The following is a 12,802-nucleotide window of genomic DNA, read 5'->3' as shown; positions in this document are numbered from 1 at the left end:
ATTACCTGTAAAGCTGAGACACCAGAAATGCATTGTGTAAGTGTAAGGAATTAATATTACTACTTTATGAATATGTGTCTCATTTGGATTTTGTGACATTTCTAATGTTCTTTATCTGAAAAAAAGACAGGTTTCTGGTGAATCAAGGAAAAGAAAACACTAAAATACTGTCAAAATCTGATAAACACTACATGGTATCCCTATACATTTACTCCCAGTTGTTATAATGCATAAACCCGACACTGATACCAGCAATACCTGACCTAAATAATGTTAAAGCAATTGACCAACCTCGCATGAATCTGGTAATATAAAAAATGACTAATCCTGACTCACTGACTGTGCTGTATTACCTCTTCTTCATTATTCTCAGTGCAATTTGATATCCTCTAATTTATATTTAAATTTAAATTATATTTAAATTCTCATTTAAAATGTTTAATCCTGTTATATAATTGTGTGGCTGCAAAAACCAATGCAAAACACATTTCTGGAATATTTACAAACAAGCATACCCAGCAAAAAATATTTTTATATTCTGTAAAGGCAACGCTGGCATTACTGTCTTAGTTACTTCCTGTTGTGCCGAGCTGCTTCATTTTCGAGAGACAGATCTGTTCAGATATATTTGCTCAAGGAAATCAAAACTGTTTACAGCTGAACACTACATACCACATTTAATTATGTTCAGAGCCACTGCTATTTGTCAGCACATGGCTGGGAGTAAACAATCGAAGCACCTCTCACACAGGCCAAACACACAGAGCCCTGGAAACCAGCACATGAGGACATTATGTGCTGAGGGAAGCAAGCAGGAGCCACATGGCCACTCCCAGGAACAGCTGTCCTCTGAGGCTGTGATTTTCTTTTTAAGAAACATCAGTGGTTAGACTTTTTTTTCCATTTTTCTTGTTTCTTGTTTAGAATTGATAAGATTCTCATGAACAAGAGCAGCTGTTCACAACGTTTGTCCTTGCTTTTTAAATTTTTTTTCCAAGCTTAGAACAATTGTTATCACTGGGCTAAAGTCACAAAGGTTTTTGTTTTGGGGGGGGCAGAGCCTTGAATTTTCTCCACTAACAATAGCTATGCTCTCACTAAGATACAATAGAGGGTTCTGCCTTGTTTCTATTAACTTGTTTCTATCTTCACTAGCTGTGATTGGATATGAAAACTGCAGCTGATTTGAAAAATTATTTCATTTATTTAAGCATATAGCTGAAGAAAAGAAGATATGAAAAATAATTGTTCATCATTTCTTTTTTTGAACATCATGATAAAACCCAGTTCTGTCAGATCACTTATCTAACTGGATTTATTTAGACGTGTTTATTAGAATTGCTACAAGCGTTTATAGGTATTGCTACAATTTATGATTTAAATTCATATTAACATTCCTTGGATTCCTGTAACAGATTCAAACTTACCAAGATAAGTTGTGTAGATCCAGTCCTTGATATTTAAAATTAAAGATAACATACAGACAAATCAAGTGTGATAAAGGAGCCTTATATTTCCTTAGCTTCTAATAAAAGTAATAACTCTGCCCTACATCGTAGTATTATAAGCTAAAAAAGGATTGATTTTTAATTAAAATATTATAGAACTGAGTCACGATAGAACATGATATCAAATTTGATGTGTTATTTAGCCTTCTAGCACACAGGTTACACCTGGGTTGTTGGATAATAAAAATAATAATCCAGATTAGTACTCAGCTTTGTTCTGGGAAGAATCAAACCTTCAAGTCACAGATGAATCTTTGCTGTGGATTTTTGTATGCCAGGAGGGTCCTGAAGGAATGGGTTTAATTTGCAACTGGAATGTCCTGTAGATTCAAGTTTTGATTGGATACGGGCTTTAATCAGCTCTCTTTATTAGTCTGTAAAGAAACAACCTCATAAGAAAGGAGGCATGTCAGAAACCCTCTATACAGTATGTCAAAACATATGATAAAAGTAGGAAACTAATTCCTGCTTTTTTTGAAAGGAGGGGACATAAGGTGATACAGGGGATAAGATGGTTAATGATTTACATCTCACTTTCAGCTTGAGCTTGTAGGAAAGAAAATAAAATCTGAGTGGTGTTAAGAGGTTTTGCTTATCTGTAATGTTAATTAAACATCATAACAACTGTAATTGCACTTCCTGGTTACAACATGAGGAAACCTAAAATAAATAGAGAAATAGACTATCTCTGTGACAGGAAATGAGCACCGAGACATATTTCTATTACCTTTCCTGTCCAGAACAATCCCCAGGTATCACTTCTGGACTGTGGAGTAGAATCGCACTGACCGTTACTCTCAGCACAACTTCAAATTAAGTGATGGAGGTGATCCTGCTAGAAGATTGGAAAAGATGGGGCTGCAAATAATTGAAAACATTGTATAAAATGGTATGTGTGACAACACAAGCTGTTCCTTTTATCTTCAGAAAACAAATGTTATTCCGTGGGGGTTCCTGATATTATCTGCATAGTTGCATTTTACAGAAAGAAAAAGTTTTGGCAAACATTGCACTTACTCTTGCTGTCAACACCGGTGCACAGATACCTGAAATCCATATTATATTTACTGCTACTGTTCATGTTTTGGTTCACAGTTTTCCTTCATCCCAACACGTGTTAGGTTTGCCAAAAAAAAGCACAGCAACCAGAGATTTTTCACATCCTCTACAAGAATAGCTGCTGCGAATTAGATGACATTGACCTGCTTTAACACTATCCATGTCTAAAACAACTGCCCTGCCAGGAAGAGCAAAACTCCTGCACTATTCATCCCTCAGTGGACCTTCGCAAATAGTTTCAAAAGGAAGCCAACCATTATTCCTATGGAAAGGGACATCTAGAACTACATGAGCTTCCCATGATTGTTTTCGGGGAGAAAGATCAAGCTTTTACATGACCTGCAGAAATGCTATAAACAATCTGCACTTACCTTTCCCCCGGGTATTGACCATAACTGGCATGCTGTATTTAGTATCACGTGGTGTGTGAAAGTCAAGAGAAGGAATTCTGCTCAGATTATATAATTATTTTAAACTTGTTAATCGCAGGAATGTTGTTGTTTTATCTCTACTCCTTGCCTGAAGAGCTAACAGTCCAAAAGTACAGAACATGTTGTCTTATTGTCTTCAGGCAGTGCTCCCTTACAGCAGACCTGGCACCAAGAGTTCATGATGTCAGATTGTGCCCCGTTTCTGCAAAAGCTAGTTTTCATTCTAGATGTATACACAAGCACCCAGAGCTCAGTCTTCTACAGAGAAAAGATTTTTAATTGATTTGCATTTTCATGTTCTTTTCATTTTCAAAATACCAATATTAGATCTGCACAGCTGCCAGATCAAACTTGTTTTTTCTTTTTTTTTAAATTTGATCTGGATCATAATAAAAACCCTTTCAAGGGGTAGCTAGGAAATGTATTCTTTTTCCATGTTTTATGTTAAATAAAATATTTGTGCACACAAGTCCAGACTCAGCAGTCCTTTGAATACTAGTTTACTTTGAGAAAATCACAGCACCTGTTAGCAGCAGCAGATTCAAAAGCTGTCATGGTGTTTTTTAAAAAAATCAGCACATTAATGATCTTTGAATAGCTTCACGAAATAATAATGTATTCTATTGGAAAAGAAATTGAGTGTTTCTTGAAAAATATTTCACTGTTATTTTCTGAACCATGGCATAACACAGGATATTGAAGGCTCAATGGAACACCTGTGACTCTGACTTTTAATTAGATTTACAATGCTATGTATTGTATATGATATTATTCATTTAAAAGTCTGCAAACTGGGAAGCTATAAAATAACTGCTTAATTTATGAACAAACTGGTTATTTTATAAATTTAATATGAAATACCAGTCTGCTTATCTGCAAAATAATGGCAAATTTATTTGGGAAATCTCAGGGCTATTTTGAGAGTTGTATTTTAGCTTTGATAAAGAATATTTGTAGTTTGTAAAATTGCGTTGCACAAATATAGTTTTAAGCAAAATGTTTTTATGTAATACCAAACAGTTCTGACAACTTTTTATATATATTTTTAATTAAAAAAAACTTTAGCAAAGGAAGATTCTAGAAAAAAGGGGTCTCAAGGGAGTATTTTTGAACATTTTTTTAATGCTTACATCTTATTTACAAAACACAAGCAGAAGAGATTTTTGTTTCAGTTTTCAACACCGAACATACAATATCAATTTATCTGTATTAATCAATTAGAATTATTGATCAATTGTAGTTATTTTACCACTAAAATCTCTTAATTGTGATAACAGACATCAATAAAGAATAAGAACAAGAATAAAATAAATAGTTGCAAAATAGTTAAAAAAACAAAGCATATAAAAAAACAGGTGATGCTTAAATTGTGATTAAAGGGATATAATGTATTCTTATTAATTATGCAATTAATTATTACAGTTGAAAATGATCATTTTCCATGATCCAGAATGGCATTGATAAGAACAGTACGTGTTCTGTACACTCTCTGGCAGCCTAAACAGGTGTTGTGACGAGAGATAGTCTTATTGCTCAATGCCGTGCACTATCTTTCACATTTAGTTTTTCAAAATGCTGACTTCATTCCCATATATTATCCCTCTGTTTGGTTCAGTCAAGGTCAGCCATAATCTCCCAGAAGCTGAAGAAGGCCCTCTTCTTGAAATGCTCCTTCAGTCTTTCCCTGCTGGGATTGCTTTGGCTTACCTGGGAGAAGAGGCCTTTGGTGCCCTGTGTGATGGTGTGTCTGTCCACTGTTCTTTTTAGATACAATTTTGTTCAGGGAACTTTATCTTAATTTTCTTTTAGCATCAGATTATTTTACGAAAACAGTCTATCATTCCATAGATAAAGATTTATGTCCACATCAGTGTGCTCAGATAATGACTGCTAGTCTGTTGCTGTCACGATCGTCATCCCTCCTCTAGAGGGCGTCCCGACTGTTTTGTGTTTTAGTTTCATTATCACGTACACCTGTCCCTGGATTCACTGTACTTCTGTATTTAAACCCGGTGCTCCGGAAGCTCAGGGCTCTGCATTGGAAGACAGACGCCCAGAGACCTGCCTAGCATCAACTCCCTCTACGTCCACAGCTTGAAGGCAGAGGCTTCCGAACGGTGTCCTGATCAAGCTGAGTCTGGGGCTTGGAGCACCTGGCCTCATCACTCCGTTTTTAACTCCTTGTTCCTGTTATGGATCCAGTTCCGGATTTTACTCTTGTCTTATCATGGATGGATTGCCTGGTTTTGGATTTCCTACTTGGACTGTTTTTGGACTTGTTTGCCTGCGCTCCCCCCTTCCACCTGGATCACTGTCGGCACCGCCCCAGTTTGCCATCCCTTCCATCCCTCACCATGTTTTCCCTGTAGCCCTTCTACAGTCACTTCCGGATTATACCGTCTGCACAGGGTCCTGAACTACGCACTTCACGGGAGTCAGGACCGGCTCCCGTTACAGTTGGTACTGTTGGATGAAATGTGTCAGGCTCTATAAATCACTGTAATTATAAATATTAGATTTTGTGTTTTATGTCTTATTGGTATTTTTTGTTATATTTTTCTTGTTAGGTTTTGTGGATCTATTGTCTGTACATCTTGTTTGTCTTGTGCTAACGAATTCTACTCATAAAATTAAACCCGTCACCAAAAATAAGTTTGATCAGGGTGTTTGGGCGGTATTTTTGCTTTGCTCAAATTAATTCTGAAGAAGACAATTTGATTGAAGAAATGTGACACAAGAACCAAACTGAAGTATTTTCTGAATTCCTTTCACCTGAATTCCAAATTCAGATGAATTCAAACTGAATTCCTCTCACCTAGAAACAACAAGTAAATTCTAGGTGAAAGGAACAATTAATTTATTACATTAAATGGTTCATTTTAAATGGATTATACAATGCAGGAATCAGGGAACTCAGCATTAATGCAACACTAGTTTTCAAATAATTAATATTATAGTCCGTTTTTAAATAAAACATTTTCTGTGAAATGATCTACATCTGTTGCATTTCGTCAGGGAACCACAATGAAGAATAGCACCAGTAATTTACTGATAAAACTGTGCTTGTTTATTGCGTTGGAGGTAGTCTTCTGGGTTAAGATTCAAATCTTGCACTTTCAGATTTTGGAACATTTTCCTTTAGCTTTCCTTTGATTTTGTCCATAGATTATATACTTTCTATTTTTAATCCTTTTTAATTTACAAAGACACATATGATTAAGATGCCATAGTTCTTTGTTGCTTTGCAAGTGTATTTTCTTGGCCAAAGAAAAGACCACAAATATTTTTATTTAATCTCAAAATTATTAGCTTTAAAAAGCTGAAATGTGCCATTGTAACTTCAATTGTTATAATTTATTTTTATGTGGTCTTTAAACTAAATGTAAGAACTTTTTCATTTTAAAGTAAAAGAAAAAATTTTAGGAGGCTGGATATTTTGTACTATTTGAAAACAGCTTGTTTAAAAAACATTTTATATTTGTTAAAACTAGTTTTAATTACCTCCAGGGTTTCAGAGTGTAAATTAGTCACTAGGTATTCCACCTTGTAGCATGATCTCATTTGATTACAGGAGCTAACTGAAATTTTGACTGATCAGTGCTTGGATGAGAGACTTCTCAAGCCAGGTTGACACTGGTAGCGATGTACAATAGCTGATCATCTATTTTCAGCATTCCAAGTCAAATCCACAGTGTATTACTTGAGATATGTCTGTAGGAGGTACCATCTTTGGATGAAACAATAAACCTGAGCATGTGATTACATGCAATGAAATCTTCTTCTTCTTCTTCACATTTTCCCACTTATGTGGGGTCTGCTTGTTTGCACCGATTTTTCCACTTTGTACGGTCTGCGGCATCTCGGCGGGTGACTTTTACGAGGCACATGTCGTCTTTCAGCCGATCCAGCCAGCGCGTAAATGGTCGTCCACGGGGCCGGCGGCCTTCCACATTCAATTCGAGGGCGGTCTTTGCCATTGATGTGTCATTGCTGCGGAGCACATGTCCATACCATCGCAGGTGCGATTCCCTCATTTTCTCAGTGACTGGGGCGACTCTGAGTGTTTTTCGCACCCCTTCATTCATGACATGGTCTAGTCTTGTCATGCCGAGGGTCCATCGCAGCATCTTCATTTCCATCGTCTGGAGTGCCTGTTCATGTTTCTTTGTCGTTGGCCAGCATTCAGTTCCGTATAGGGCCACTGGTCTGACCACTGAGCGGTAGACTTTGGATTTTAGGCGTAAAGGGATCTTCTTGTCGCATAGTACTCCAGTGACCTGCCTCCATTTCATCCAAGCGGCGCTAACTCGCGTCTTGGCGTCTTGGAGGGTAGTGCAGTCGGAGTTGACACATGAGCCTAGGTACTCGAACTGTGTCACTTTGTTCAGTTGGACCCCACCAGCTGCGATTGTGCCATCGGTTTGATCGCCGCATTCCAGGTACTCCATCTTCTTGATGTTCAATTTCATCCCGAATCGTTCAAGGCGCGTCTTCCACTCCTGTAATTGTTGTTCGAGGCTGTGTCGCGTTTCACTTGCTATCATAACATCGTCAGCATACAATATCGTCCATGGATGCCTCGTTTGGATATCTTTGGTCACTGTATCCATGCAAAGTATGAATAGCAGAGGAGACAAGGCTGAGCCTTGGTGGACGCCAACATTGATCGGGAAGGTGTCTGAGGTTCCAGCTGCGCAATGTACTGAGCTAGTGGTCTTTTGGTACAGAAGCTTTGTCCAGCTGACATAGGCTTCAGGGACGTGGTGCTGTCGCAGCGCCAGCCAGATGACATCGTGCGGTACCCTGTCGAATGCCTTTTCCAGGTCGAGAAATGCCATGTGGATCGTTTTCCTCTTCTCGTGGTGCCTTTCCATCAGTAGGCGGGCTGCGTGTATGGCGTCTGTTGTTCCGCAGTTTTTCACAAAGCCGCATTGGTTTGGCGAGATATTGACGATGGTTCTTAGTTGTGCGTCCAGCACACGCTCGAAAATCTTCATTGTATGGCACAGCAGCCGGATCGGCCTATAATTGGAGCAGTCATTAACGTCGCCTTTGCCTTTGCAAATTGGTACTGTGATGCTGGTTTGCCACGTTTCCGGTGGTGCCTTTTCCTCAGTGATCTTATTGAAGAGGTCCGTGAGCCATGCTGCTCGTTGTGTTCCAAGGAGCTTCCATACTTCGGCTGGGATGTCGCGGGCGAGTTGTTAGATCATGTTTGCCCCACCAGGTGTGTCCAGTTGATCATAAAGGTCCTGGTAGTGCACCGCCTTTGCAGTCGCCACGATTCGCTTTGCGGTGGATTTCAGTGCGCGGTATCGTACAAGATCTTCTGGGCATTTTGTCTGCCGCCAGGTCTTGTAGGCGTCCTTTTTTGCCTTGGTTGCCTGCTGCACATCGTCGTTCCACCACAAGGTCTGTTTGTCGATAAAGCGCCGGTTTGGTTTTGTGGTTCCCAGGGTGGTTGCGGCGCATGTCTTGACGCATTCAGCCAGGTTGTTCCAATCTTCGCCGACTGTTGATCTTGGATTGGGCACCAATGGTCCTAGTGTCGCCTTCACGAGAGCTCGATGTTCTGGTAATTTCCACCATTTGATGCGTTCAATCTTGGTGGTTGGTTGCGCCGGGGTTTGGACTAGGCAGACTTTGGCATCCAACACCAATAGCCGATGTTGTGGGGCGATGCTGTTGTACGGGATTACTTTGGTGTCAGTGACCATTTTGAAGTCTTGTCGTCTCACCATCCAGTAGTCAATCTGAGATGTTCAACCGCCGCTGTAGTAGGTGATGAGGTATGATTCCCGCTTTTTGAAGAAGGTGTTGGTGATGGCCAGATCCCAGGCTTCCGCGTGGTCTAGGATCCGGATGCCGCCTTCATTACGGTTGCCGTGTCCTTGTCCGCCATGGTTACGATCGAAATTATCCTTTGCTCGGCCAACATGCCCATTGAGGTCTCCGCCAATGAAAAGAATTTCACTGTCATCGATGGCTTGGACGTGGGTTTCGAGGTCATGCCAAAATTTCTCTTTCTCCTCGTCTGGGCAGCCAGCCTGCGGTGCATAGCATGACACAACGCGCAGTGTGCTGGTTCCCATGCTGATTTTGGTGGACATGAGGCGGTCGGTGATTCGGGCTACTTCGGTGACGCTGTCGCAGATCCATTGGCTTACGACCACACCGACGCCATTTTGTGTTGTCTTCTTACCGTGGTAGATCAGCTTATAGCCTTCTCCGATTTCTCTTGATTTTGCGCCGGCCCATTTGGTCTCTTGAACGCAGGCGATGTCCACTTTTCGCTCCTTCAGGGAATTAGCCAGTTCTGGGCTTCGGCCCGTCATTGTTCTGATGTTGATGGTCGCCAGCCGGATCCTTTTTGGCTGTTGTTGTTGTTGTTGATGATGATGATGATGATGGACTAGCTTCTTTAACCATCGCCGTCCTTGAGCCGGTAGCCCTCGCCCATTTCTCGCAACGTCCGGGCGAGGACGTGCGTCGCCTGCAGGGGACGCCCTAGCATTTCCCGTATGTCGTTGAGTTGTCGTGTGCATTTTGACGCAACAAGGAATTTTTCTTCAGCCGGCTTGTTGCACAGCCTGTCGCTGAAGTCCCTCCTTCTTTCGCAAACGGGCTTGGGACCGTCTATGGCAGAGTTACATGCAATGAAATACTTCTTTATATTTATACAACAGGATACTTCAAATAAAAAAACAGAAATCAAATCTTCCCACCATACTCTCCACCTACAGAAGAGATCAAGAGTAGTACTGATAGAATTTTTGCATCATTTTTATATAATCTCTTTGGAATACTTCTACATAAAAGTTCTAAAGTCCACGACGATAATGTTTTATTAAATTTTATTTTTTTTTAAATGAAGTTCTATTATTTTAGCAGACTGAAATCCATATACAGTTGATATACGTGTATGCAATCTGTGGGTATCATCTCAATTTTAAAAGTTATTCAAGGTTTTTATGGAGTATTATGAAAGTGTACCGATATTGTTACAAAGCGTTTTTAGGACCCTCTGCAGACGGCAGAATCCAGAAGGGAGTGAAAAAGACACAGGGAGGAGACGACGAGGAACTGGGCAGGTTGACGACGGTGCACTGGTACTCGGGGGGGCGTGGTCAAGGCGATCGAGTCTGAGGGAGTCCAGGGGGAAAACTGGGACGAAGTCCAATAGTCCAAAAACCAGGAAATCCAGGAGAGACAACAAAAATTAAACACCGGAGCGGGATCCGGCGAGGGGTCGGGGAGATAAAAAAGTAGTAACGGGGCCAGGCGCTCCAAGCCCCGGACTCGGCTGGGTCAGGTCGCCGATAGGAGGCCAGTGCCCTCGAGCCGCGGACGTAGGGCGACTCGGTAGTAGGCGGGCCTTCGAGCGTCCTTCTTCTAAAGCTGAGCCAGGAACAGAGTGAGCGTCTGGCTTTTAAGGAGGGGCTGGATAGGAGGCAGGTGCACAAAATCAACTAAAATGTGAAAGAACCGGAACGCCCTTAAGGTGGAGGGATTGCAATCGTGACAGATATCACTTGAGATGCCTTTTTAAACGAGATGTTTTTTTATTAAAATGTTCTGTTCATTATTTAACTTGTTTTATGATCACTTGATCAATGCAACCCAAAAGGGTAGCATCCTGATGACTTTGACAGCTCTTAAATACTGTTGAAAGTCCAGGAGAAGAATGTTAATTGTTATTAACTGTACTACACTCTGCAAAAACACTCTGCAAAAAAGACTTTTTTGGGATCTACCAGATGCAAACAATGACTGTGTGTGTTTTCAGCAGGATCCTGGATGTGCACAGCTTTTTCAACTATAACATACAGTAAGCACAACTATTGTATAACAACCTGAAATGCCCAGTTCAAATAAGTTTTAAACTTCCTGAACTGCAACTCACTGGTGTGTAATGATTGAATGCTCTTGGGAAACTAGATGAATTGTTTCAATAATAATCTCATTATATGTTATAAACCTTATGAACCTTGCTGTATCTGCACATAATTTAACCTAAAAGTCCATGAAAACAGCAAGCTCAACCAAGAATTAGAATTCCTCTGGAAAGGAGACAAACAGATTTTTGTAATAGCACCAAAACCAAGCCTATAATTTAGTAAAACATGCTTAAAATAAAAATAAAGTATTACCACTTGCACCAAATCCTAATTTGAATGTACACTGTTCATTGGACTGAGTGTTTTGGGACTTAGGGTGCTTTATATGAGTGCACTGTACTTTTTATATCACTTGTGTTGTGAGTTAATGGAGATATTCAGTATCAAAGGAAGAACTAGTTGTTACAACTGCTTTTAACTTTGGATTAATTTGAAGAAGAGTTATTATAACATAATTATGTAGCTTAAATGGTGAAATTGATTGTATAGTTGATTATGTAACTTTAAGTGGTAAAATACATAAAAAGTTAGTGTTTTACTGAGTACACAAGTTAAGTTGAATTAGAATTACACATGAGAATCAGATAAACACACACTGTAAATTACTGGAAAATGTTTTGAAAGAAAACATTACAGTGATTTTTAAATTCTGCATTATGTAGGTATATATAGTATATCCTACATGTTCATTTATGACATACATCCATTTTGTTTTCATTTCCACCAGCAACGGCCACCATTTGGGACAGTACCTTGTCACAGAGACAGACGCAGTCAGTCATGATGTTTGCCTCACCTATTGCCCTGTAACATTTACTTCATTTTTGAAATTCCATAGTTTTCTATTGGAAACAGCTAATTTTTCTTTTCATCTCTCCTTTGCCTCGGAAGCTGATCTGACAGCTCAGCTATAGCCTGCAGTGGTACCACTACCACGAACCCCCTGTCTGGGCTGTGGTAATTTCACACACTTGACCTGTAATTAAGGGACATTCCTTCTACTCTTTGGAGCAACTTCACTGACGCCTGAATGGAATGTGATCTCATGCTCATCCCTCCTCTTGACTTCTGACATCTGAGAGCCTGCAAAGCAGACATTTGGGTGCTCAAAGCTGTCATCAGTGGATACACCCTACATTTCAGGGTAGGCCTCTGTCAGGGGCTTCTTCTTTACCTAACTGCCAGAAATAAAGGGTCCCTTCATCCCATCCTCATTCTCTGTAACTTAAATACTGAACTTCAAAAGTAGAAGGTTGTGCATTCTGACCCATCGCCAGCTGTTAGAGACTTCTTTCAAGAAATGGTTGTTTGAGATCCTCGAATCAATTAGCTGCTAATGACCAGGATGCACTGAGGCAAGATGGACTGAATTGCCTCCTTTCTTAAAATCTTTATTATAACTTTATGTTTATGACCCTATTGGGCTTTTAACTCCAATTACTAGTCATATGGATTCCTTAATTTTGGGGTCTAGATAGATAGATAGATAGATACTTTATTGATCCCGTGAGGGAAATTGCAGTAATTTGACTAATGACTGGATCATTTTAAACAGCATGAATTCTAGGGAGTGTAGCTGAGCTGGTTGCAGTGCAATGACGTCATCACCCTCCCTGCGTATAGCAGGGACCTCAGCTGCCTAGGCTGAGGGAGGTTTCCTTCAGCTCAGCCGGCGGGTTCTCTGTTGCGTGATGGCGGAGACCCGGGTTCGCGCCCAGGTAGTGAGGGACGAACTGGCAGGGCGGAGCAGAGAGGGCACTAAAGTCAATGGCAGATTATCCACCAGATCCCACTATGGTGGTAAATGGATAATATTATTAGACATATAGTAGAGTCTGTTTCGTGGTTATTATCTGGTTGCATGTTCTTTGCAAATCATCTTCCAGTTCTTGAAGCACTGCTAGTA

At 40.3% G+C, this 12,802-nt stretch overlaps 1 pseudogene; it reads right to left on the bottom strand.

Moving 5' to 3' along the window:
* Positions 1-6,801: 6,801 nt before the first annotated feature.
* On the bottom strand, positions 6,802-9,543 carry LOC148840321 (uncharacterized; annotated as a pseudogene).
* Between the last annotated feature and the right edge of the window lie 3,259 nt (positions 9,544-12,802).

Source organism: Atractosteus spatula, chromosome 2, assembly GCF_055471065.1.
Source record: "Atractosteus spatula isolate fAtrSpa1 chromosome 2, fAtrSpa1.hap1, whole genome shotgun sequence".
Lineage (NCBI taxonomy): Eukaryota > Metazoa > Chordata > Actinopteri > Semionotiformes > Lepisosteidae > Atractosteus > Atractosteus spatula.
The sequence above is the reverse complement of the archived record's forward strand: the minus strand, read 5'-3'. Positions and strand labels throughout refer to the sequence as shown.